At 37.5% G+C, this 13,836-nt stretch overlaps 1 protein-coding gene across 1 annotated transcript in view; it reads right to left on the bottom strand.

Moving 5' to 3' along the window:
- The window catches only part of TSPAN8 (tetraspanin 8), a 58,222-nt gene that overhangs the window by 33,136 nt on the left and 11,250 nt on the right, over positions 1–13,836 (bottom strand). The window lies entirely within an intron of this gene.

Below are 13,836 nucleotides of genomic sequence, written 5' to 3'. Positions count from 1 at the left end.
TCTCTCATATCTTATGTATTCTCCCATTACCACTGTCATTCTACAGGGTACGGTTTTTTAAATGACACTGTGAATAATCAATTCATTTTCTCAAAGGTTAGGTGCAACAATTTTAAAAGATGCTGAAATTTCTCTTCCTTATGTCTGTGCTTAGGGATGGGTACATAAGGGCGTGGGGTAATACACTCTAAACAATTAAAGAGAATGTTCTTGTATTTTTTAGCATTTCTTATTTTGAAAAACCCTTTTTCTTAGTTTTGGAAAGTTGGAGTTGCTCGCTTATGGATTTTATGGTCTCTTTCACAAGAGCTCTTATTGTGCTCTAGTCCAATTCCAGCCTTCCCAAAACGAACATGCTTCTGCTTTTAATGAGCCCAATGTTCTATGCTTCCTACCCTTCATACGTATGGAGCCTGGATCACAGAAACCTTTGGGTATTCCCACTGGAGATGGGAAGCATCTGGTATGAGAATGATCCCTCTCCTTTATTTGCAGAACAAAGAAAAAACAATAATCTCTACTTATAGTATTAATTCCAGCTCCAAAATAAAGTGTGGCTTAGAATTGTCATTGTGAAGTAGCAATACACTCTTTATGGTGAATGAATATTCAATATCCAATATTCTTCTTCTATAGACATTTTTATTCCAAGCTATTTATGATTTGCACCTGGACATAAAATTACTAGTCACATAGGTCACATAAGGAAATGTATAAAAATGTGCATGAGAAAAATAGACTTTAGATCACCATAATCTAAAATCTATTTTGTTATGTGTATATAAGTAAAAACTGAAGCAAAATGGTTCAGTGATTAAAAATGAAATTTATGACCATGGCAGATTAGCGATGCCCAAGAATTCTCATTATGCCTCACTACAGTGTTTATACTTCTTTGAAACTGACAGCAAGTTGAGAAAGAGGCCAGCAGCTGGGCAGGGACCAGGATCAGGTCCCTGGCTTGGCAGCCCCTGAAGCTCAGCTTTGCCAGCCTTTCCTGGGTCATCTGCTTCTTAGGAAAGATTCATCTTAAATGCTCTCACAGGAAACAGAATGTCAATTTCTTAGTTTATCATGAGAAATGCACCTATCAAATCATCCAGCATAAGGTACTAGCTGATCAGAAAATCCTCTCTCCCTATAAAAAAAGTGGCACAGAAGCGAGAGCATACACAGATGGTGTTTTGGGGGATAAATTCAGTAAAACAGTCAGTGGATGTGTTTCCAAGATTTGATAGGCTGAAGAGCCTGGAACCATCCCAGAGATCCAACAGGCAAACCCTCCAGATGAAGCTCTCAGGGGTCTTAGCATCTTCTCCCTGAATATTGCTCTGACACACCACCAAAGTCTTTCTTCTTGAGTTTGCTATCTCTAAACTCTATTCAGCCCCTGCCCCCTCTGTGATTGCAGCCTATCTCCAGACAAGGGTATGTGATAATTGACTAGGTTTCCATTTACCAGATTGTAATTACAATTCAGTCCTACTTCCCAGGTCACATTTTAATTGCATTTTAGATGCTGCTCAAATTCTTCATTTACACATGATTGATCTCTTGGTTCATTCCTATAGATTTTTACCAGTTGATTTCTCAGAGGTCAATCATATTTTACTTCTCTCTAAATCAGGACTTGTGCCCACATACAGACTACAGTACTTAACAAGAGAATGAAAAATACAAAACAGGGCTTTGTAATCACCAGCCCAAGATCCTTGTGCTGGGTATTTGCCTGGCTGTTTGCTTTTTATGTTTAAAGTTTAAATGCCAACCTGCTTTCCTGTGAGTTGTCTCTGAATCAGTCCTTTGTTTGGTAAGTTTATAAGGTACATATTAACTACTGAACGTGATTAGGCTCTAAGTTAACAGTGATTATAGGAGGTAGAAAAGTGAGTAGAGGCCACCAATACAGGAGAAAAAAAGTAAAAAAATAAAAAAAAATAGAATTGGGTGGCGATGTTTAATCCTTGTATCAGGCACCAGCTTCTCCAACTGAAGGAGTCAACAAAATGTTACACTGAATTTAACACAGGCTTGTCCCATGACTGGTCAGAAATAAACAGACATTTTACTCATAATGCTAATTAGGATCGCACAAGTGACTAATTCCAAATTAGAAAGATTTATTCAACCTCACACAGTGGGAATGTACTGCATAGCTATTTTGGTTCTCAGGGAAACATAAAATAACAGGAAGTCATTGTAAAAGGTCATTTATGAGGAAATCCCAAACCTCCAATTCACGCCTTTGTAAGAAGCAAAAATACGTATCTCAAATACACTCAGGTAGAAAATAACTCACACTCTGGCTTGAATGAATTTTTTTTTAACCACACAGCAATCTATTTTAGGTTTCTCTTGAGCACTTGGAAGACCTGGTTTGCCCTTAATGTGAGAAGAAAACAAAAGAAACGGATATCACAGGAAACCTGTGGCTGAATGCCTAACCCATAATTCCCCAAGCGAAAGGGCAATGGCCCGACTGCATTTTCCTCACTGTCATACCATATGAATGGACCACCCCAATTTCCACAGTATCAAATACAAGTGCACGTCAGTAAGAATGTAATATCCACATGCAGTCCTTCCAGAAACCAGACACAGAATACACCATTTCTCCTAGAATTCTGTTTTGGCTCCTTTCTCCATTTAGGGTCAGGCATTAAAGTGTCCTTTCCTGACCTCCCAGCAATTTTCTTAGTTATTAACACCCTTGTTGATTCCGAAAGTTGAGGAAGTCAGAATATTTTTTAAATAAGCTACTTTTAGGGGTCATTCAAGGGCCTATGGGTTAAACAAAGCCCAGGGATTGTTTTGCTTCGCACGAACTCATGTTGATCTCTAATTTTGCCTCCGCTAATCATTAAACCTTCAGAAAATATTCCAAAGGAGATCTTACTGGTTTGAGCTGTTTTTCAAATTATGGGAAGGACCTAGACTCCTTGTGCATGCTAATTTATTTACACCATAGTCCTACTTGAGGCTTCAGAGAGCCAGGGAGTTCCTGTAAGTGCTCTGTTCCCTTTCCTCTCCTCTCTTCATACTTTCTTGAATACATGAGTGTGAAGAGGTAGTGTTAAGCCAGAAAGAGTGGCCTAGCCAAGGCCCTTCAAGAAGGAATGTGCAAATCTGGGAACACATTCCAGGATTTCTAGCTACCAGCACAGAACCTGATGTATAAGAAGTATCAGCCAGAAATTTCAAGTTTCTTGAGAATCACTGTATTCTCAGCCAATTCTCTAAGGAGCTGAGAAGGAAATAGTTCATAAAGCAATTCGCAGTGCAGTAAAAGATTATGTCACTCCCGGGCTTTGAACCCTCTAATGGATTCCCATCACAATTAGAATAAAGCCCAAACCCACACAAGATGGGCCCTGGGCTGCATCACTGTTCTCAACACCCCACCCCACCCGGCTTTCTCCCTCACTCAAGCTGTGCCAGCCACAGCGGGCTCCTTGCTGCTCCTTGGACTTGCCAAGTATATTCCTAACTCAGGGCCTCCTCATTTCTTCTTCCCCTCCAGATGCTCTTCATCTGCAGAGCAAGATGACTCATCCTCTCCACTCATTGTATTTCATGTCTGTTTATCTGTTGTTTTCTTTTTTGCTTCCTTTCTGGAATGTCAACTTCAGAAGATCAGGGGCAGTTTCTATGTTGTTCACTCCTGTATCCCCAGGGCCTGGAATATAGTAAGTGCTCAATAAATATTCCTTGAATAAATGACTGAGTAGCAAGTTATCTAAATATACTAATTTTATTTTAAATAACAATAAAGAGCGTCAGTTCAAGTTCGTGATTGCATTCCTACTACCTAGCAGAGTACCAGACTAGCAGATTATAATCACCATTATGTGCTGGGATACTGCTTTGCAAAAGATTATTAAAGTCCACTCTGCCCAAATGGGACTTATATTCTATCAACTTGAGATAGCAAACAAAAAAACACACAAATAAAGATGCAAGAAAACACCAAGAAGATAAAAATAGCAGGATCCCGTGCTACAAGGTAAGTGAGGGAATTATTTCACTTCAGATGAAACTCTGAAAAGGTGACATTTTAGCTGAGTCCTGCCTGATAAGAAAGCACAAGTCATGCTGACATCTAGATAAAAGAGCCAGACAGACACAGGTAACAGAGGGCACAAAGGCTCTAAGGTGAGCAGGCCATTGGCATGCTAAAGAAAGAAGGCCAGCGTGTATGTAGCATAAAGAGGGTGGAGAGCATGGCACGGCAGGAGTTTAGAGAGGAAGCTCTTCAAGCCAGATGCTGTAAAAAGTTGTAAACCAGGGAGAAGAGAATGAAGTTTATTTAAGTTTAAGTATTGGAAGCATAGGCAGGTTTAAAGCAATGAAGTGACATGACCCAGTGGTCTAGGCAGTGGATGATAGTGGCTGGTCTAGGGCGATGGTAGCGTACAGAAGGAGAAATGAATAGATCCAGGATATGCTTTAAAGATGAAATCAACATTGAGGGGAAGGGAAAGAGAGAATCATGGACGCCACCCAGATTTTAACTTGAACAACTTGCTTGGTAGTGATGCCACCAAGACAGAAAACTGGGCAAGAAGCAAAGGCTCTGTTTTGAACATCCTAGATTCGAGATGTCTATTAGATACCTAAGTGGAGATGTCAAGTGGGTAGTTCAATATGTGAATACACAATTCAAGGAAAATATTAGGGCTGAAGATATAGATTTGGGTATTTTTGCCATTCAGAGGATAAAATTACCTAAGGAGAAGGCATGGATAGATAACATAAGAACCCTGACCCTGTCCCTGGAGAATCACATTATTTAAAGTTGCAAAAAAGAAGAGTAAAATACATAGTACTGACAAGCAGTTAACAGTGAGTTAAGAGAAAAACCAGCAGGGTGGTATCCAGGAAGCCAGAAAAAGAAAGTGTCTTAGGAAGAGTGGAGCAGCTGCCAAGTGCTGCTGAGAAGTCTGGTAAGATGAGAACTCCCAGTCCCACTGGTTTTGGCAGCATGGGATTACTGCTGTCTTTGAGAGAAGGCCTGTCTTAGTCACACAGTGGGGACAGAGCCCAGATGGAAAGAGTTGAAGAAGGAATGAGAAGTATGACAGTGAAATAATTTATTTTAGACAATTATTTCAAGTTTTGCTATAAAGGAATGGATTCAATATATGGAAGCTGGGCCAACATGGGCTTATATAGCTCCACTGCTCACTGGGAATTTCAGAGGGATATGAAAATTCATTCCCATATAAAATTAATTTAAAAGTTTCTTACCATATTGACAATTAAGATTATGAGATTGTATCATGTGGAATTAAACTCTCCATTGATTCAATGAAAGCCAGTAGAAATTATAAATGCAGGTCACAGCGAAGTAAATCATAATATAAAATAGAAAAATAGAAATATAGGGTTTCTTGGATAATGACTTCCTATAGGTTTTCAGATGAATCTCTCTCAAATGCTATAACTAGTAACTAGTAATTGTACCCTACATAATAGATATTAATAAGAAACATATATCAACTGAATTAATAAATCCAATCAAATATTATAAGCATTGAATGGAAAATCAAGAGAAATCTACAGTGAGAATTTTAGTGGCTATATTGTGTAATGCTCCAGAAAAATCTTAGGCAGCTTATAAAAATATACACATAGTTATAAAATATATAAATAAACAAGGAAATTTAAAGTGAGAAAATGGATGAGACTAGGTAGACACAAGACTTCTCATGGTATATATTTTTATATCCATTTGATTTGTGAACTGTACAAATGTATTTTCTATCCAGAAAAGTAATTTTAAAAAATCCAGAGGTTCAATCCAAAGCTAAGGAAACAGGTAACTGAACAGGTCTCAGCAGTCAGGCTAGGATGGTGTTTTAGATCTGCTTTGGGTTATATCAGAGGGGAAACAGCGAGGTATGTGCTCTATGCTGGCTGACTGGACTCAGAGCCTAAATATACGTAGGGGAAGTCAGTGACAGGGCTCAGTCAAACATTTGGGAAAATTTTCGGGATAGGGAATTGAGCATTATGATCATGGATGTGATACAAGCAGGCAGATATATATTCAAGAACAATGTTCTATGGACATCCATTCTAGGACATGGATTTTTTTTGTTTTTTGTTTGTTTGTTTTGTTTTTGCTCCATGCTTTGATTTTAAATTTTTTCTCAGAGTAAAAAGACCATTTTGGTACATGTTAAACCATTCTCCAGAAGGAAAAAAAAAAAAGCAGATTCTACTGAAGCTGGAGGCTGATGAGGACAGCAGGGAGAGAGGGCAGCTCTCCTTAAAGATGCTCGGGCTTTGAGCCCCACCATTCTTATGTCTTCCCAAGGCATGTCAGCCAGACACAAGCTGTATTTTGAATGTGGCTGGTCCCTTGATTCCCACCAGGGTACGTCATTTACCGCTCTCAGTTTTGAGGCTATTTTACCCAGTGTTTTGTTGATTTTCCTAGTGGGTCACTTTTTCCCCTGACAGTTTAATTTCTTTATCTGACATTCTGGTATCTTTCTATCTCTAAAAACTTCAAACCCAAGACTATCAAATTAAACTGATTTGTTCCTCCAAATAAGCAAGCATCATCTCCTATCTTTACTATTTATTTTTTTAATTAGCGGACTTCAAGTTTTTATAGCAGTTGCAGGTTTATAAAAAAATTGAGTGGAAAGTAGAGAGTTCCCATATAGTCCCTCCCCCACCTCCCACCACAGTTTACCCAGTTATTAGCATCTTGCATTACTGTGGTACATACATTATAATTAGTAAGCCAATATTGATATATTATCATTTTTAAAAGGCCATAGCTTACTTCAAAATTCACTCTTTGTGTTGTAAATTCTATGGATATTGACAAATGTATAATGGCATGTACCCATCATTAAAGTATCATACGGAGGGAGTAGTTTTGCTGTCCTAAAAATTCTCTGTGCTCCACCAACTCATCCTTCTCTTTCTCCCACTCCCCATCCTCACATCCAGCAACCACTGATCTTTTTATTTTTTTCACTCTTTCCTATCTATCCTTATACTGATCATAGCACTTGTTTCATGTTTACTTCTGTCTCTCCCACTAAATGGTATCATTGTTGAGGCTCTAGACATCCCCTCCAAGTCTTCAATCCCTGTTAGAGAACCTGGCACAAAATAGACATTAAATAATTTCAAATGAATGACAGTCATCAGCTTGGTTTTCGAGTCCAAGCCTCAAAGGCCCTGCCCAGGAAAATCCAGAACCACTTGGAAATGGCTTCACACATTTAATTGTGTTGGCTTTATGGACCTCTGATCTGTGCTAATAAGTGGAAATTTAAGCAAGGTGGTTATTGACTTTGGAGACTCTGCATGAATCTAAGAACATACAAGGCAAGAGATCAGTTTCCATTACATCAGCGCTTCTTGGATAGTACCTAAAGGAGATAAAGTGCATCAGAGCATTGATATTCAATAAATTACTTGTTTATAATATTATTGAATACTTTTATGCATGCTCTTCAATATAAAGGAGGAAAGTAAGTCGGAGCATTTTATTGATTGCTGTAAGTTTTATTCTCTGGGGCTGTTCACATTTACATGGGAGCTGTCAATGTTTATTAAGTTTCTGGGTTTCTCTGATAAGAACTACCCACACTGAGGCTGAATTAAGAAGCCTTTGGACAAGCCTGGACAATGCATTTGACTTTGGTCCATTTGTTGCATAGTTCAAAGTATCTTGGTTTTTCCATGTAAATATATTCTCTTTGATACCAATGATGGCATTAACACAAAGCAGAAGTCAAGTAAACCATATAACCAGAATGTATTTTTTTTTTCCTTTCCTCTCTCAATAAAAATAGTTTTATATGTAATGAGAAAAAGAGAATAGCATTTGCAGCGTTCTTGGGTTTTTTAAATTTCAATAGATTTAGGGGGTACGAGTGTTTTTTGTTGTATGGGTGAATTATATAATAATGAAGTCAAAGATTTTAGTGTACCTATCGCCAGAATAGTGTACATTATCCCTATTAGAATGATTTTGTCCCTCACCATTCCTCTTGGTTTTCAATGTCCATTGCCCTGAGTGCAACTGTCCTTTTAATATAATGACTTTTTTTCCTTTGCGTAAATACCCAGTGGTGAGATTGCAGGATCAAATGGTAGGTTCACTTTTAATTCTTGAAGAATCTCCATACCGTTTTCAATAGAGGCTGTAATAATTTGCACTCCCACTAACAGTGTATAAGCATTCCTTTCTCTGTGAATCTATGACAGCATCTGTTGTTTTTCAACTTTTTAATAATAGCCATTCTGACAGGGGTAAGGTGGTATCTCATTGTGGTTTTAATTTGCATTTCCCTAATGATTACTGATGTTGAGTGTTTTTTCATATGTTTGTTGGCTATTTGTTTATCTTCTTTTGAGAAAAATCTGTTCATGCCTTTCATCTGCTTTTTAATGGGGTTGTTTTTTTCTTGTTGATATGTTTGAATTCTTTGTAAAATCTAGATGTTAGTCCTTTGTCAGATATATATTCTGCCAATATTTTCTCCCATTCTGTAGGTTGGCTGTGCACTCTGTTGATTATTTCCTTTGCTGTGAAGAAAGTTTTTCATTTAATTAAGTCTCATTTATTTATTTTTGTTTTTGTTGCATTTGCTTTTGGGGTTGTAATCATAAGTTCTTTGCCTAGGCCTATGTCCTTACTTTTTCTTCTAGAAACCATAAAGATTGGTTTCCAGTCTTACACTTAAGTCTTTAATCCATCTTGAGTTAATATTTGTATATGGTGAAAGACAAGGATCCAGTCTCATTATTCTGTATGTGGCTATCCAATTTTCACAGCACTATTTAGTGAATAGGGTATCTTTACCCCATTGTATGTTTTGGTCTATTTTGTTGAAAAGTAGTTGGTTGTAGGTATATGGCTTTATTTCTGTGTTCTCTATTCTGTTTCACTGGTCTGTGTCTACCTGTACACAAGTACCATGCAGTTTGATTACTATAGCCTTGTAGTATAATTTGAAGTCAGGTAATGTGATGCCTTCAGATTTGGTTTTTTTGCTTAGGATTGCTTTGTCTATTTGGGCTATATTTTGGTTCCACATGAATTTTAGGATTATTTTTTTCTAGATCTGTGAAAAATAACTTTGGTATTTTGATGGGAATTGCTTGGAATTGTAAATAACTTTGGGGCAGTATGGGCATTTTAACAATGTTGATTCTATAATCCGTGAGCATGAGATGTTTTTCCATTTGTTTACATCATCAATGATTTCTTTCATCAGTGTTTTGTAATTCTTCTTGTAGAGATCTTTCACTTCCTTAGTTAAATATATTCCTAGGTATTTTCTTTGCAGATATTTTAAATGGTATTGAGTTCTTGATATGACTCTTAGCTTGACTATTATTAACATATAGAGATTCTACTATTTTGTATATATTAATTTAGTAACCTGAGACTTTACTGGATTTATTTATCAATACCAGGAGTCTTTTGTTGTAGTTTTTAAAGTTTTCTAGATATAAGATCAGATCCTTGGCAAACAAGGATAGACTGACTTCCTTTTTCTCGAGTTGGATGCTCTTTATTGCTTTCTATTGCCTGATTTCTCTGGCTAGGACTTCCAGTGCTATGTTGAATAAATGTGGTGACAGTGGGTACCCTTGTCTTGTTCCAGTTCTTAGGGAATATGCCTTCAATTTTTCCCATTCAGTATGATGTTGGTAGTGGGTTTGTTATATGTGGGCTTTATTATTTTGAGATGTATTCCTTCTATGCCTAGTTTGTTGAGGGTTTTGTCACAAAGGGGTATTAAATTTTATAAAATGATTTTTTTGCATCTATTGTGATGATTATATGGTTTTTGTTTTTGATTCTGTTTATGTAGTGAATCACATTTATTGATTTCCTATGTTGAACCATCCTTGCATCCCTGGGATGAAACCCACTTGTGATCATGGTGAACTGTGTTTTTGATGTGCTATTGGATTCTGTTTGTTAGTATTTTGTTGAGGATTTTTGCTTCTATGTTCATGAAGATTATTGATCTGTAGTTTTCCTTTTTTGCTGTGTCCTTTCCTGATTTTGGTATCGGATTGATATTGGCTTTATTGTATAAGTTAGAGAGGATTCTTTCCTTCTCAGTGTTATGGAACAGTGCCAGTTCTTCTTTGTAGGTCTGGTAGAATTTAACTGTGAATCCATCTGGTCCAGGGCTTTTCGTTGTTTTTGTTGGGAGGTTTTTTATTACAGTTTCAATCTTGCTTCTCATTATTGGTCTGTTCAGGATTTCTATTTCTTACTGGGTTTTATGTTTCTAAAAATGTATTCATTTTCTCTAGATTTTCTACTAATAGTTTATGTGCATAGAGGTTTTCATAGTAGTCACAGATGATATTTTGTTTTTCTGTGGTATAAGTTGCAATGTATCCTTTTCCATTTCTGATTGAGCTTATTTGAGTTCTTTCCCTTTTGTTTCTAGTTAATGTAGCTAATGGTCTATCAATTTTGTTTATTTTCTCAAAAAATCAACTTTTTGTTTCATTGATCATTTGTATTATTTTGTTTATTTAGTTCTGCTCTGAGCTTCGTTATTTCTTTTCTTCTGCTGGCTTTGGGTTTGCTTTGTTCTTCTTTTTCTAGTCCTTGAGATGTGATATTAGGTTATTAATTTATAATCTTTGGGTCATTTTGATATAAGCATTTAAGGCTATGAACTTCTCCCTTAGCACTGCTCTTGCTATATTTCATAGATTATGGAAGCTTGTGACCCCGTTGTCATTCAGTTCAAGGAATCTTTTGATTTCCATCTTAATATCATCACTGACCCAAAGATCATTCAGCAGCAGGTTGTTTAATTTCCATGACTTTGTGCAGATTTGAGAGTTTCTCTTGGAATTGATTTCTAGTTTTATTCCACTGTGGTCTGAGAAGATATATAGTATAATTTCAAATTTTCTGAGTATGCTGAGACTTTTTTAGTAGCATAACATGTGATCTATCTTGGAGAATGTCTCATGTGCTGATAGAAGAATGTATATTCTGCAGGTTTTGAGTAGAGTGTTCTGTAAATGTCTGTTAGGTCTATTTGTTCTAGAATCCTGTTTATGTCCAGTGTTTCTTTGTTGGTTTTCTGCCTCAATAACCTGTCCAGTTTTGTCAGTGGAGTGTTGGCTATTTGGCAGTGGAGTGTTTGTCAGTGGAGTGTTGAAGACCCTGGCTATTTTGATGTTGTTTATTTTCTTGCTTAGATTTAGTAGAATTTATGAATCAAGAAGCTCCTGTATTAGGTGCATATATAGTTAGGATTATTATACCTTCTTGTTGAATTGGTCTGTTTGTTGTTAAATAATGAATGTCTTTGTCTTTTTTACTATTTTTGATTTAAAGTCTATTTTATCTGATATGAGAATAACCACTCCTTTACTTCGATTTCCATTAGCATGGAATATTTTTTTTCTACCACTTTAAGATGAGTCTATGAGAATCTTTGAGAGTTAAATGGGTTTCCTGGGGACAGCACATATTTGGGTTTTTTGTTTGTTTGTTTGTTTGTCCATTCAGCCCATCTATACCTTTTAAGTAGAGCATTAAGGCCATTTAAGTTCAACATTAGTATTGATATGTGAGATACTGTTCTGTTCATCATGTTGGCTGTTTATGTAGGTTCTTTTTTTGCTCCCTTATGTTACTGTTTTATAAGAGCTGTGAATTTTTACTTTTGGATATTTTTACACTGGTGGGTACTGATTGTTCTCCTCCATGTATAGAGTGCTTTTAAGAATTTTTTGGTAGGGCAGGTCTAGCGGTGACAAATTCCTTTAGTGTTTGCTTGTCTGGGAAAGACTTTATTTCTCCTTTATTTGTGAACTTATTTTCACAGGATACAAAATTCTTAGTTAGAAGTTATTCTGTTTATAAAAACTAAAAATTAGACCCCAAGCCCTTCTGGTTTATAAGGTTTCTGCTGAGAAGTCTGCATTAGTATGATGAGTTTTCCTTTGTAAGTTACTTGATGCTTTCATCTCAGTGTTTATAGGATTTTCTCCTTCAATTTGACTTTGGCCAGACTGATGACTATGTGCCTTAGTGACGTCCTATCTGCCATGAATCTTCCACGTGTTTGATGACCTTCTTGTATCTGGGTGTCTAAATTTGTGATACCAAGAAAGTTTTGCTCAAATAGATTTTCCATGCTTTTTCCTTTTTCTTCTTCTCCCTTAGGGACATCTGTGATTCTTATATTCATTCACTTGACACAGTCCCATATTTCTCAAAGAGATTGTTCATTCTTCTTGATTCTTTTTTCCTACATTTTTGACTATTTTAATTCAAGACCCTTGTCTTCAAGCTCTGAAATTCTTCCTTCTGTTTTGTCTAGGCTGTCATTAAAACTTTCTACTGCATTTCGCAATTCTCTAAATGACTCATTTCTAGAAGTTCTGAAAAAGCAAATTTTTCATTCAGCCACTGGATTTTGTTTTGGTTTCTTTGTGTTTGTTTTCTTCTCAATCCCATTGATCTTACTTGCCATCCATATTCTGAATTCCACATCTGACAATTCAGCAATTTCCTTTTGTTTGGAGTTCATTGCTGGAGAAGTATTGTGATCCTTTGAGGGTGTCAAAGCAACCTTTTCTTTTTTTATGTTGGTTACTTTTTTTTTATATTGGTTCCGTTTTATGTTGGTTCCTTTTTTTATGTTGGTTTCCTTTTATGTTGGTTCTAGAATTCTTATGCTGGTTCCTTCTTACTGAAATCTCTTCATTCAGATCAAGACAGATAGTTTTGTGGTACACCTGTTCTTTTCTGTGGTACATTTGTTTGCTTCCTCTCCTCTGGGAACTCTGTTTCTCAGCGAAGAGAGGTAGAGATCTCTGGGTGTCATACTTGAATCCTACTCTGGAAAATTAACCAAGCAAGAAACAGGCAGGTGCACTTCGAGCCTTTAACACTGTTGCTCTTCTGTGTCTCCCTGTTTCCCCGCTGTTGTCATAGGTGGTTGGCATGTATGGCATGAGTACTGGCCCTGCTTAGGTCTGTTGGTGGTGGCATTACCTCCTCAGATGGCAGCAGCAAGCACCAGGGGCTGTGGGTGCTCTCTCTGTCTGGGTCCACTGGCAACTGTGGCCAGATGGGGCTGCCCAGGTGGTGGCAAACAGCAATGGGTCCATGGATGCTCATTCTTCCCAGATCTCTTGGTGGCAATAGAGGCACATGGTACCCACCAAGAGATCCACAAGGGGGCCTGGCCTCCCTGCTCCCTCTCCAGCTCAGCAAGGATGATAAAGAGGCAGCAGGAATGGATCTGATCCCTAGGTAGATGCAGCGCTCTGGGTCTGAAAACTCAAAATGGCACCATACAGCTCCCAGGGTTTGTAAGCCAGCAGGACCCTGCTGTGCCTTCTCTCTGGAGCAATACCATTGCACTGTATCCAGTCAACTCCCTGTGACAGTCTAGTGGCCTGTTGCTTTGACAGGACCCTCCCACAGCTCTGATTGCAATGTCCACAGGGGAAGTGTGGAGCTCCAGGGTTTTCTCCTCTGTCCCTTCCTCACATGCCTGTGCCTTCCCTTGTACCTCCAATCCTGTAAAGTAGGTCACCCTGATTTTCTCTCCTTCACTTTGGGAGCCTCCTGTCACCATTCCGTTGGTTCCCAATGCTCTCTCTTAGATGACTGATCCAAAGGTGACTATCTACTTGCCAACTGCAATCTTGTCTGTGAGAGTGTAGTGTGCAGGCTGCTTCTAGTTTACAATCTTTAAACCATTAATCTTTTTATGTTTCCATAGTTTTACCTTTTCCAAAATGTCTTAAAAGTTGGAATCATACATCTATCTTTTTCAGATTGACTTCTTTCACTTAGTAATA

This window comes from Microcebus murinus, chromosome 10 (assembly GCF_040939455.1).
Source record: "Microcebus murinus isolate Inina chromosome 10, M.murinus_Inina_mat1.0, whole genome shotgun sequence".
NCBI lineage: Eukaryota > Metazoa > Chordata > Mammalia > Primates > Cheirogaleidae > Microcebus > Microcebus murinus.
Note: the sequence above shows the minus strand (reverse complement) of the source record. Positions and strands in the feature narration are given on the sequence as shown.